General features: G+C 37.1%; 1 long non-coding RNA gene across 1 annotated transcript; it reads left to right on the top strand.

Moving 5' to 3' along the window:
• The first annotated feature begins 891 nt into the window (after window positions 1-891).
• Window positions 892-13,198, top strand: LOC125690679 (uncharacterized). The gene is made up of 3 exons (XR_007375733.1): window positions 892-944; window positions 9,945-9,993; window positions 11,718-13,198. It is a non-coding gene; the product is annotated as an uncharacterized LOC125690679 (long non-coding RNA).
• The last annotated feature ends 336 nt before the right edge of the window (window positions 13,199-13,534 follow it).

The following is a 13,534-nucleotide window of genomic DNA, read 5'->3' as shown; positions in this document are numbered from 1 at the left end:
ATCCCTGCTCCCTTATCTGCTCACAAGGCCCAGAAGATGGGAACATAGGAGTTTGTGCTGAGATCCAAGAGCCAGAAGCTGCCACTCCAAGGAGAGCTGATTCAACCATTTTGGATTTGAGCTGTCACTCCAAAGACAGCTGACTCGGCAACTTTGGACTTATAAATAAATTGGTACTACCATTGAAGAGGGGCCATCATCACCGTGGTCACTGTAGTTGTCAATAGAACAACACCACCTGACAACCTACCACTACTAAAGATCAATGACTGAACTATGAACCACACTGGATGCATAGTGGTGACTATCTCCCTCTTGCTTCTTATAAAGACTCCTTGCTTCTTCTTTCTATCTTTTCTATCACCCTCCTTCCCTTCCCCGTTACCCTAATTCATAATAGTGTCCATCCTCCCCTTCCCCATCTCCCTGATTAAGGTCTGTAATAAACTGGTCGGACCAACATTTGAACCATTGTTTCTTAATCTCACACTGGGTATACACATATTAAAAGAACCTCCTCTCCCTCCTATAAATTGGAGCAAGACAATCTCAAATGTGTAGATATGGCAAAAGTACCAGTCCAAACAGTTCCCATTCATGCCTATTTTAAGAACATGTCATGTGCAAACATCGAAGTGCTAAAATTCTGCAAGATCTAATGGAATACTGGAATTTTAAGTACTTCAGAGACATCCTGAGATAGGATGGTGTAGGGGAACAGTAAGATCCTGGCTTGAACCAGTGATTGAGCACCTGGTAAAAGGGTGTGACTGGTACGTGGAGCACAAATTGTTTGTACCTGTGCTCCCCACATGCGGTGGATTGAAGGTGGAGCCACCCTGGGTTCATATAAGGGGCAGCCACTAAAGGGAGAGTATAAGTTGGGCCTAGGCTGTTTCCTGAGAGGGAATGCTGCACAGCTGCATCTCACCCTTTGCCATTAGGTGAGTCCAACTCTTCTTTCTGTGTATGACTATTGGCATATTTGTGACTTCTTTACCTAGTATTGCCAAGAACACGTCCGAAGCAATTTTGCTTCTTTGTGATCAGAACTGATAGAAAGAACCAGGTAAGTCTTAAAAGAGCACCCACTTATAGCTTTTCAAATGTCACTTTTTACTGCATCATGCAAATCAGTGGATGTAGTAGTGTTTTCTAATGGCACCAAAAAAAGCCATTATGTCAGCTTTTTGTTGAATGCTCTTCCTTCACCCCCAAATTTCTTTTTCAGTTCTGTTTTCTTCTGGGGTGATGTGAGGTAGGTTGAAATATTTGTATTGATGTTTGCTGTTTGGCTTTGTTGAGCAATTGGGTGCGCATTTGGGGCCAATATAATAAACAGGCATTACTTTTGTAGCTGTTGTCATGAATTATACACACAGTTAATGCATATAAGTAACAAAACATTTTAATTTTTAATATTTATAAAAACATAAAAAAGGAGAGCTACAAAACCATGACATTTATGGGATATTTGACCTTGTTTTGTGAAATGCATCAGTCTTTTTTAATGGCAGTGGATTCAATTCTTAGTGAGGTCTTCAAGCGTTCATCAGTTTCATTTTTTCCATACTTCATCCTCAAAAACGGTCATACATACTGCCAGAAAGCAATGATGTGAATAAAGCGTGACTGTGAAGTGTGGGATATTTCTCTTTGCTAAGATAAAGCTTATGAAAGTCCAGTAGAGAGAGACTTGATCATGTTTTTTGATTTTAATGTCTTACAGCAACTCCACGTTCCAAGGCTCTCCTTGTCTTAGTTTCAGCCCAGTTAGGGTTAATAGCATGCTGATGTTTGATTGTCACTGAGCGATGGATTTGCTGGCTGCTGCTGTGATGGTATAGGGCAGAGGAGCCATGCAAGGCCACAAGCAGCTCACAGGCCAAGGGTTGGATGTGCCTGTGTTAACATATCAGACATACTATGGCTTTGGAAGTCAGGAAAACAGTGCCTCATTTGGATGATAGCCGCAGCAGATGTCTTTTATTTTTTTTTCTGGTATTAAATTGTAAGTTTTTTGGACGGATAAAAATTAGACTTTGTGCCAGGGCATTGGTCTGCTCAGTGAGCTTGTTTTCACAGTAATGCATCACCTATGCTTGCAAAAAGATAAATGGCATAAATTATCTACTGTATAACATAAGCAGATTTATAATAAAATGTGTTCTATCTTTGATGAACATGCTGCAACTGAAACCACAGTGGTACATCTTTATGATCATGAATATGGAATCAGCAGCTGAAATGAGACTTCAGTACTGTTATGAATGTTTAAAAGCATTGGTGCCACGTAAAATTATACATATCTTGGGATACTTATCTCTAATTCCAGTGTGCAGCTTTGAAGTGCTGGAAAACAGGTCTGGGATGGAAAGGCACCTGTTATTGATGACTGGAAGCAGACTCTGCTATTGTCCAGATGTATAGTATGGAATGACTTTCCTCTGACTGTTAAGTAGAAATTGTCAAGTCTCTTGTCTTCCTAACTTCACAGCTCTTAAAGCAGCGGAGCTGGAATGCAAGTTAAGGCTCTCCTCTAGGCTTATGCACACAAACCCACCATGACGATACTTCTGTTTAACAAGAAGAACCTGAAGCTTGAGTCAGATGTGTTAGGATTTTTAGTTGCTTATGCCCTGATTATATTCAGTTCATACTTCAGAGCGTTGAGCAGTTTTGAGCTTCTTAATGCAGTAAGCTGGACACACAAAATTATGTGCTGTTCCTAACCATGTGGGGAAAAATCTGGAAGAAGTAATGTCCTTGTCTGCTCTGTCATAAATGTAAAGATGGAATCCAGTCCTTCCTTGTGCTGTCCATGCTGGACTTGCTGTCTTTACTTGCAAAATCTTTCCTTGCTGTTTTCATTATGCAGTTTTTAAGTCCTGTAGGAGAAAGCCTCCCACTTTTGGTGATAGGGATTCATTTCTAAAACTAAGGAGGAAAAACACTCATTTTATCATGTATTTAAAGACTGGTAAGTAGAATGGGCTGGAATTTTCATCCAGTCAAGTATATCAGAAAGCGTATCTGAGGGATGTGTTAGGTTAGTGTAAGAGAGGAATCCAGTAACACTTCTGTTATTCCAGATTTGGAGTTCGGTTCAACCACAGTAAACTTCAGAAGATCTGGAAGTATTCTAGTACAAATTTCTCTCAATCTACTGGCAATACTTTCATCTTGTCTTTCCAGTGGATGTTCTTCATCCCTAAGTTGTTTGGACACTACAGCTGTAAAGCAGTGCAAGGAGGAATGCTTGCAGGATCTAAAGCCCAAGCCATCAGGACAATTTCATTCATGGTAGTGTGTAACTGTTGATAATTTCTATTCTGCTTTTTATTTTCATTCTCACAAACCTTTCTTGTGAAGATTTTATCTCTGTAACAAAAGCAACTTATTTGAGATTGAATAATTGGATTATCTCCCTGCAGCTGTCATAGCCATTTGAGCACATCTTCTGAAAGGAGCAACAGCAGTGTAATTCTTACGGCAGTTTTCTTTGATGATTCCACTTCCTTGTTCCATGGAGTGTGTTAGTACGTTCTCCATTTGTCCGCATATGTGAATGCCTTTTAGTATCCACAGGTGTTGGATTGGATTGTCTGTTTAAATATATAAAACATTTGTGTATGTATATTTTGTGCTGAAATTATTTCACTCGCTGTAATGGTTTTAGCAGAATGATGGGAAAGTTCTTTCAGCTTTTCCACTCCCCTCCTTTAAAAAACACAAACCGAAAAAAAAGCAACCCTGCCTTTTAATCTCCTCTGTGGTTTAGAGCTTTGGCCACACGGGTATGATAGGGGTTGTGGTTTGCATATATCTTGGGTCACAGAAGCTGCAGTATTTTGGTTTGCTAGAGCTGGAATTCACAGTTGTCATTTTGTTTCACTCTAGTTCAACTCTATTTTTTTTCCTGTCCTGATTTCCAACGGACAGTATTGGGGTTTACTGGCACGGCTTCTGTTCATATTAGTGGGAACTTCAAAACTCAGTCTGAATCCATAAAAGGTTCTTTAGAAATTGCTTTTCTCATCACGCTCAATATGAAATATAACAATATTGCCTTCTAAAGATAAATTCTGTGATCTAGAGACTGGCTCATGGCAAAGAAATAACATTGTTTTATTTTCCTTTTCTGCTTCACTCTTCTTTCATAGATATTTGGTAGAAATCAGGTCTTTGGGAAAAAAAGGATGAATTTGAACTCTCAGGGTCAGTCATTTCGTTTCATCTTGGCTTCAGTGCACTTGACTGAACAACTAAAGGATGTAAAATCAAAACAAGAAATCCAGTATTACCTATATATTCCATTACATTTTTCATCACAGCAAAATCTGTCACTACTAGCAGGAGATGATGGGAAGATACACTGCTGCCTGTGTTTTCTCCTCTTTGTTGTCAGGTTTGTCAGAGGCACATAAACATCCTGATAGAAATTGCACAAAACGTAATTTTCCCAAAGGGAAAAGGGGAAAAAAAAAAAAAAAGCTTTACAATTGGATTTTTTAATTTTCTTCAAAATGAGAAAGTCATAGAACCATTCTTCATCCTCACATTAAATAGAGAATGATCTAATTAAGGAAGCTGCACACTGGCTATTTCATTGTGCATAGCACTCATATCCGCTCTAAAGATAAGAGATGTCTGCCTTTATATTGAAAACACATCAGAAGAAGAAAATTGCTAAAGCAGAGCTTGTTTAATTGTGAACCTTATGATGTAGAAACAGAAATGCAGTTTGGACTATACTTGTGTCTGGCCAAGACTGAATTTTCCAGTGTTTTGTTTCCTGGAGAAACATAACTACAAACACTTCTGAAATTTATACTGTGCTGATATAGAGCTCTTATTGTGTCCATTTTCTTTTCTAATCAAGCTACTTTTAGTTATCCGTGATCTAGGAAATTTCTTAGGTTTTTTACTGAAGTTCCCGTAATCAGTGATTTTCTCCTTGATCATTACACTTTAAAAATGGTACTTCTATTAGTGTTCTCCATTCACTTGATTCTTTTTGTTGTTTGTTTTTGAGAGCCTTCGCACTTTTCACAGTAATGCACGTCTAACGATATGTTAACTGTTGGAATAATAACTGCCCAATCTTGTTTTCCCTGGCTGATAAGATACCACCCTAGAACTGTGTTTTAGGAAGGTGTGTTGTACAGAAGTTAACACAGTGCCAGTGGGTTTGCGGTATGAAGGAAGAAGCAAAAGTAACATAAAATAACAGCAGGAGGAGACCTTCCTCTATGAGTTACATGTTACTCTTCCTAACTGGCTTAATTATGTCATATTCTTGAGTACTATTTACTACAATCTATTAAAAGGCTTTCCCTCCTTTTGATTATGACATGCAATGTCATTTAGGTAAGTCTACACCTGCATTTCCTTCCTTTAGGTTCCTCATTATGTTGAGTTCTAAATGTGTACAAATTACTGTCAATGCTGCTTCTTTCCAATATTTCTTCTTTCATGTTGCAAACAATTTTGTGTTTGACTTTCATTTCCAAGTGACATTTCACTTGCCTGTTTCCTTGCAATACGCTTCTGACATTCTAACATACTAGCTTTTCCAGTTTCCTTCATATCGATATTTCTATTCTCTCTTCTGTCTACATCAGCATTCTGTTTAACTCCAACTAAATGCATTCAATTAAAGTAGTAGTTTTGCACTTGTCAGATAATTGAATTAGCTCTGCTGAGAAATAGGAAATCCCTTGAGAAATCCACTGGATTTCAGGAATTGATATATTTTGACTGTGGCCAGTCAGTTTCTGAGGCTGATCTGTCAACCAAATTAAATTGTTTTGGTTCTTTTCCTTTTCCTTTTCCTTTTCCTTTTCCTTTTCCTTTTCCTTTTCCTTTTCCTTTTCCTTTTCCTTTTCCTTTTCCTTTTCCTTTTCCTTTTCCTTTTCCTTTTCCTTTTCCTTTTCCTTTTCCTTTTCCTTTTCCTTTTCCTTTTCCTTTTCCTTTTCCTTTCCTTTTAAGCAAAAGGAACATTAATGCTTCTTTTATTGCCCTTTTTTTTTTTTTTTTTTTTTTTTTTTTTTTTTTTTTACTTTTCTCCTTAGTGCAGTCTCTTGCTGATTCATTTCTTTTCAGGAAGATGAAGTGACTTGTAACCTTCAGTTGTCATTTGTTTTTCAAACCTGTGAGTTTTTTGTACTTGAAAAAAAATAGCAGTAATAGTTTATCCTAAACTCTAGGGTTTAAACGATACTGTAAGAATGGGTCAGAATTGTTTACTGTGTCAGTTTGCTTTTTATATGCTGTGAGAGAGGGCTCAAAAACATCCATTCAACTGGTGTGTGAAAGCCTCCAGGAGCACCTCTGCAGATAGACAACTGAGCTGTCTCAGCTCCACATGTGTCCTGGGGGATGCTTAGTACTCACAGAAGAAACGCTTATGTTACCATCACTCCCTGTGACAGAGAGAGGCAACAGTAATGCCACAATGTAGAATCTGTTTTTTCAGAAGTGTTCATGTATCTCAATGCTGGCAAGGCTTCTCCTGATAATACAATGTGACTGTGTGTAATGTAAACTATAATATTTTTAGTTGCAAATCTGGTTAATTTTATAAGCATTTAAAGAAAAGAATGGATAGAGATGATGTTCTAATGAACTATACGAACAGTGATTTAATTTCTATGGTAATCTAAGTTAAATTATTCACGTAGAAGTTTTGTCACAGAAATAAAAACAATGTGTTTGATGTCTTTAGTTATCTTACAAATAAAGCATTAGAGTAAAATAGAAGGGAGAAGGTGAAAGTGGAAAACAATGTTTAGAAATATATAAATAGCTGTTTTGTAAGCAGAGAATGCTGCAAATTCTCATCATTAATTTTCTGTTCTCACCCAGAGTGTGTGCTTGCCTTATCCTAAATAAACATTCATCAATGTAATTCTCTTGATCAGTTTATGCTGAACTTATAGATACTGGAGACTATTTTCACATGATAGGAATTTATATAAGGCAGAATAGTTTAGATAATAATTGAGAAGTTAGATTTGGTCAGGTAATATCAGCTGTTTACAGACTGAGATTTAAAGAAAATAAGACAGTTTCTCTTCAACTGTTTCCCTGTATATTGCATGGTGAAAACTGTATGTATTTCAAATAATTCATTCAGACATTTAGTAAATTATCTTTGACTTTGCTTGTTTGAAAAAAAGGCATCAGAATCCCTAAAGAGGCAAAAGTTATTATAAATATTGTCTGCAGTATTTTGGTTGTCCAGTTCTATTAGATTTTACTTTTATTTTGCTTCTGATGAACCTTTCAAATCTTTGTAAAGTGGGGAAGGCTAACACTTTATTACACTATAAAATGTGAACAACTTTCATCTATGGAGGATAGTATTAGACCTTGCTAAAACTGATAAGAATACAAAATGAGGACTGAGAGATTTGTAGACAACAGAAGATTATCTTTACAGTGCTATGAAAAAGAATTTTAAAAATTATTAAATTGCAAGTGAGTTGGATATTGCCCACACTTGAATATCTCTGCTGCAAGGCAGGGGAAGAAGAGAAACTAATGTAAGGAGCTCAGATTCACAAACAATGGTATGGTATTTGAATGGCTCAGAAAAGCATGTAGGGAACCATAAATGTTGGGCAAAAAGCCTGAAAAGTGCAAAGCATAAGTGCATGTCTCAAATTTTACTCCCTTCCACATGTCAGAAACTTCAGGGTGCAGAGATTAAAAGCCTTCCTAAGACAGGTATGCATTGATATTTGTCCTCTAAGCATGAATTGGAACCTGGAATACTCTACACTGTCTTGGTGTTCCAACCATGAAAACATGGACTCTGTTCCCTGTTCTGCTTTCTCTCTCTTGGCCCCAGTTTATTCCTCCCTCTCCCTCAGCCCACATTTGTGAGGGGAATTGAGTTTCAAGTGAAAAATTAAATCACTTAACTGATAGACTGATGGCTGATCATCAGGAACTTGGCTGGGGGCTTTCATCCATTAAGTTGCCATCCTGGGGCTGGCCCTGTTGCTAACTGCACTTAGACAGCTGTAGCCAGGCCTGCTGGTTCTCCTTAGGCATCTCATACTGGCCCTGCAGTTGTTGTAGCCCCAGACCCCACACACTGCCTTGCAGCCCCCTGCCATGCTCTCCAGTTGGAGCACCCAAACACTGCAGGGTTCCAACTGCTCAAGAGGCTGGTGGTGAGGGTGTTTCTAGGTATCTGAGCTGGAAACTGCCAGAAGAGCTGCCCACAAGACAGCAGACAAGCAAGGAGCCGTTTTCAGCAGTTCAAGGAGCTGTGCTGCCTGAAAGACATCTTTAAAATTATAAAATAGGGTTACTTTTGAGATCCTTTGATGCTCAAGAAAATGAGAGTTTATATTCTTTGCAAACGGGATGTTTTTGGTATGATTGGATTTGCACCATGAAGTGGTTCCATCTTCAAGAGGGTCCTGAGTACCAGCAGGCAAAAAGGGTGTGCCATACTTGAAATGTATGAGATGAGATTTAATTTTACCATTGACAACTACTTCTTTCATATTTAGGTATTTCCTGCTTCTAATGTTATGCCCATATAGTTACACAGAGATAACAATAGAATTTCCAAGTTAGGCTATGAAAATACAAGTGTGCTGGTGTGCTTCTGTTCACTCTTTTTCCAGAGAGCATGTCGGTGTGAGTATTAAAAAAAAACACCTATGGAGCATCTAAAGACTTTCTGGTGATGAAACATCATTTAGAACTACCTTGTAAATTCTATTTAAATACTTTGCTGAATCTAAAGCCTGACTTCTTTATCAGCAGGTACGTTAGGTTAACCATCTCATTCATTTTGCGTAGTATTAGTTTTGTTAACCATAATACTCTGATTATCTGAGTACCTCAAGAGTTCCAATAATCTATTATGCTTATTTTTTAAGTTGTGCTTTTTCTATGGAAGAAAAAAATTAGCAATGAACAGGAGGCTTGAAGCATCATTATTAGAACATCTATCAAAGCGTATCACTTCAAACAAAAGCATCTGAAAGTAAGCTGCAAAAAGGGGAAAACAATGTGTAGGTCAGGATGCAACCAGCAAACATTCATTTCAGAATCTGATTTTGTCAGTTCAGTGAGACTAAGATGTTTCTTCTGTTTCTAAAACATGAGATCCTATGTGGCAAAATCCACTTTTTTCTCATTTATCTGTCAGATAATAGCTGCAATGTCTCTGAATGAGAATTTCATTCCAGATGAGCATTCTTAAGTTCTGTACAAATAATAATAATAAAATGAAATTTTATGCCTTGTCAACCTGTTCTTTACTTGAAAAATGTAAAGTATCTTTGCATTTGATTACAGTTTTTTTTTGTTGTTTTTTTGAACATTTTTCCATTATTTTCAAGTGAATCTTTTATCTAGCTTAGGTTCCTGAGTTCAACTTAACTTGCCTTGGTTGATATATTTTAAACTAAAGTATGCAATGTGCTTCTAATTCTATGTGGCAGAGTTTTCTGTAAGCTGGGAAATGGTCATCATCTTTGTATCCCTGAAATATAAGTGAAAGAGGTCATCTCTGTTTCCGTGCAAGTCAGTGTACTTGTACAGATGCATAATTTCTAAGTTTTGGTAAACAAAAGAAATAAGGAAATTGAACTGAAATAGCTTATGGAGGAAAAAAAATTAGCAAAAGAAAGCCAAAATAGTATATAATGAGAAATATGCATCCAGAAACACAGAAGACCTCACAAATGGAAATCTTGATTGCATGCAAGATCTCTCTCTCTTAGATATCTCTTTGCCCTTATGCTTCACTACCATCTGCTAATCATTTAGTTTTTCTAGAGCCTGTCATATTCTAACATCTCTGTGGCAGTAATACACTGGTCTTGACAGAGTAAACACTAACAAAAAATTTTAATTAGCACTTTCCAAATGTTTCAATGGTAACAGGCTGAATTGGCCTTCTTTTCTGATTACAGCTGAGAAGTGGAAACTTTGTACTTGGGAATGTGAGCTTCTTTGACAAAGGTAAGAGGGCACAGCTGCAGAAACTTGCAAAATTTCTTGTTAAAGTGGACCTACGAAATTTACTCTTCACTGCAGAATTTCAGAGAAAGAAGCACAAGACCAGTAATATATTAATGCTATGCAATATCACTTCCTCTATCTGTATCAATCCCCTCATTTTCACCATAAAGTCAATATTCTGCTTTTAGGTAGAGCCTTCTATAGAAGGCTTGTTTCCTGTTGTTTCTGTAGCGCGTGTTCAGTCAGATTGCAGTATCTACCACTTCTTTGTATTACACTTATAATGTAGATTTATACAACTGTATTGTAACCTGTCATTTGTTTCCCATTGTCTAGCTTTGTAATTTGGGATTTCTAAAATGTATGTTGTTCTGGTGAGCCTGTCTTGCAAGGTAGCCGGCTGGCCTGTGTGAGCATCACCAACTGTAGCCTTCTTAGCATTTTCATTTGTGATCAATTGCAGAGTTTATGTAATGTTTCATTTTCAAGCTTTCTTTGGAATAACACTGAATACAATTCAGATTTAATATAAGTTTTAATTAAATAGTGTTATCTGTTTGCCTTTTTTGTTTTGTTTTGTTTTGCTTTGTTATGTTTAATAAGAGCAGTGTGCTGTTTTGCATATGGGATGAATTGTGCTCACCATTCATGACCAGCTATTTAATTTCTCATTTTTATTTTATTCATTCAGTATTTGTCCTCATATTTTATTTTAAATTATAAGAACATGTAACATGTAATGACTCAAATTATTAATTTCCTCATGGACTTTATTACAGTAGTCAACACAGTGCATCATGCTTTTTTTTATTATTATTTTTTGGTGCTTCTGAGGCATTTGTTTTTTACAAACTCCTGAGATACAACATTATAAATATTCCCATTTTACTGAGAAGAAATTTAGATACTAGGAAACTAAGACCACGGTTTCACAAGAAGCAAAGCTGACGTATTCTTTGTGTTGTGGCTTTTTTTTTTTTTGTCTGTTTGTTTTTGTTCCCCCCCAACTTGTTAGACTTCATGTCTAAATTCAACTCATTGAAAACTCTTGCTCCTCTGTCTCCCATGATTAAATTAATGGAGGTTTGAGGGAGGGAAAAGCTGGAGGGATTGAAGCCCCTCTGCCTGTCAAGAAAGTTGGGCAGTTAGATTTGTTTCCTGGTGTCTCTTACAACTTCATAGCAAGGTTAAGCACACGGTGAGTGAAGCCATATTTATAATCATCACTGAGCAGTGATTTCCATAATCTCACTACCTTTTGATAATCAAGAATGCACTGTAAATATATGGTTCTGTATAAACATCTTAGTACTTTAAGTATCCTCATGTAGTCTGCATGTTATCGTGTACCAATCTGCTTTGTGTTTTGAGATTTCAGGTTTCAAACTTTTGAATTCGAGTTTCTTCTCCAGAAGGGAGTGATAAATGTGCTGAGAACATAGACTCTTCACTGGCAACTCAGAATATATCTGAGAATTAAGAAGGCTTTTTTCAATGTTTTGAATTTTACCCGGTTATCAGCTAAGGGATCTAATTTTACCTCTCACCCCAAAGTCCCAAGAGCACTTTTTAATATAGGGCAGGCACTTATTAGTGCAATGTTTGTACTAACCTAATGCCAAGACAGAATGCTTATCAGTGGATAAGCATTGTGGCAAACACAAAATAGGATCAAGTGTTTCTATACTCTACGTTTAGTCATACCTTTTTTCCACCTGCTGTAGGTGATAAAAAGGTGAAGTTTAGACTTCAGTGACAGCAAGACTTCTTTGGGGCTGCTTCTGTTCCCAGCTGGGAGAACAAGTTCAATTGTCTTCTGTGTGAGACACTGACAAGGCTAATGATGTTTTCAAACCTCCCAAAGGGACCATGCTGTGCTGTTGAAAGTGGCAACTGGAGTAGCTTGATCTTCTGTATTACAGACTGTGCTAGCTTCTCACTGTAAGATCACAAAATCAATCAATACAGTGAATGACTTCTTTGAGATAAATCATGTGTGAATATTGCATTTGGGTGAAGAATGCACAATAAATTACCACTAGTAAATAGTAGAATTGCCATCAATGGAAGGTGAAATTAGTTTAATTTTCTTCATACCACCCCAATCTCTTTGGCAGGTACTAGGATGACAACTATTTTTTCAGCACTTTCTTTCAGAGGGGATGAAATTATAGGAACTGTGCATTAATTATTCCTGTTTTCCCTGTTCACTTTTATACTCTCTAACTCTGAAAGGGTACATAAGCTCTACAGATAGAAGCTGCTTCTCTCTGCTCTTTACTTATTTTCACAATGTACTTATATTATGCTCTGAGTGAGAGAGGGTCCTGTGGAGAAGAATAGCCTGCAATTGCAATGAAAGCTGTTTTTGTTATTGTCCCTGTTCTGCTGAGGTAGGTAGATGTTATCTTGAGTGTTCAGTTTATTGCATCTCATTTTAACACTGTGAAAGGGGATAGTTTCTAAGAGAGCTGCCAGCCAACCAGAAAATCTCTTTATAGAGGATCCTAGACAATCCAATGGATTTCTATGAAGTAAAAGTCTGATTATTTATTTCCTACATGAATAAAATCTAATGCAAGTGTGAAAATGTTTTAGATAATATCTGTCCTTTTTGAGTGGTTGTAAGGTTTAGCTTTGTATAAAAAATGCTTGCACTGCTTTAAAGAAGCTGGTGATAGCTGCATTCAGATGAGGAAAAATAACTTTTTATCTTTGTGCAAATGGTAAATATGTTTTTGGCAGCCTCTGTTTCTCAGGTGCTTGAGAGCCCACAGGAATTTAGCAAGACTTGCATGTAACAAATCTATTTTAACCCATGACACAACATTTGCACAAACTTGACTATTCTACCCACGTTCTTCCTGCTGTATCTGTGTTTTTTGGTGTGAGCTTCCCAACACAGTGATTGGGAATGCTGGCAGGGTTTCCTCTTGTGTGCCTGAAATGGCTAAGAAATCTCTTTCCTCTATTAGATACAGTTTACTAGTTGAAGAAAAATGAAGAGGATGTGTCTTTTAAGCTCATTCATCTTCACTAGTCTTGAAAGATCCTTTTAAACTGTGGTGTTGGTCATGCTTTTTAGTAACTGGGGCTCTCAACCAAAAGTATTGTATTGGTCAGGTACAGCATTTTTAAGAGGACAACATCATATAGTGCAAGAACAGTGTAGATTATTCATTGTCAAAATTATGCAAACAATGAAAAGATTTATTTGGTACTCGCTGGAGGCAGAAAAGTTAGCTATTGCCTCTGAAGAACTAATTTTTTTATTTTTTTTTTATTTTTTTCTTTCTCCAGTTCCTCCCAAGATTCCCCTACTTGTGTGTGGTCAGAGTTTTCACTTACTCATGTCTGTGTACTTCCATACAGTCAGGGAAGTCCCTACTGAGGGTCACTCAAGTACAGCATGCATCTTCTTGTCCAGGCCTGCTAGCACATATGCCATCTTTGTTTAATGTGAGGGGGAATCATGCCTCAGATTTTATCAAGGCTTATCAAGTTTTGGTGAGAATAGATCCCTATTCTCCCCAGGGTAAAA

This window comes from Lagopus muta, chromosome 3 (genome assembly GCF_023343835.1).
Source record: "Lagopus muta isolate bLagMut1 chromosome 3, bLagMut1 primary, whole genome shotgun sequence".
In the NCBI taxonomy this organism is placed as follows: domain Eukaryota; kingdom Metazoa; phylum Chordata; class Aves; order Galliformes; family Phasianidae; genus Lagopus; species Lagopus muta.
The sequence above is the reverse complement of the archived record's forward strand: the minus strand, read 5'-3'. Positions and strand labels throughout refer to the sequence as shown.